Source organism: Galeopterus variegatus, unplaced genomic scaffold, assembly GCF_000696425.1.
Source record: "Galeopterus variegatus unplaced genomic scaffold, G_variegatus-3.0.2 Scaffold1360, whole genome shotgun sequence".
NCBI lineage: Eukaryota > Metazoa > Chordata > Mammalia > Dermoptera > Cynocephalidae > Galeopterus > Galeopterus variegatus.
Genome location: NW_007727471.1, coordinates 100,820 through 101,155, shown reverse-complemented (window position 1 = coordinate 101,155; position 336 = coordinate 100,820).

The window sequence follows — 336 nt, the reverse complement described above, 5'->3', positions numbered from 1 at the left end:
CGCGGCCATCGTGCCCCTCCTGCTGCTGGACAGGCGGGACGTGGTTAGCTGCTTCCGGGACGAGATGGCCGGGGAGGGCTTCTTTCCTGAGCAGGCCCGCGCCGAGCGCCTGGCCGCGCGGCTCAGCTACTACCGGGTCGCTGGCCGCGAGTTCGCCGTCACTGGCTGCAAGCAGGTGGTGGCCCAGGTGAACCTCTTGTAGCGTAGGCGCAGACACGGGGGACACTGGCAGGCACGACGGGACGTTTGGGTTGATTGTGGCAGTAGGAGGGGGTCAAGGACCCTGTGGACTTGTCCCAGGCCCCCGAGTCCACTACTACATGCCTGTGACGCCCG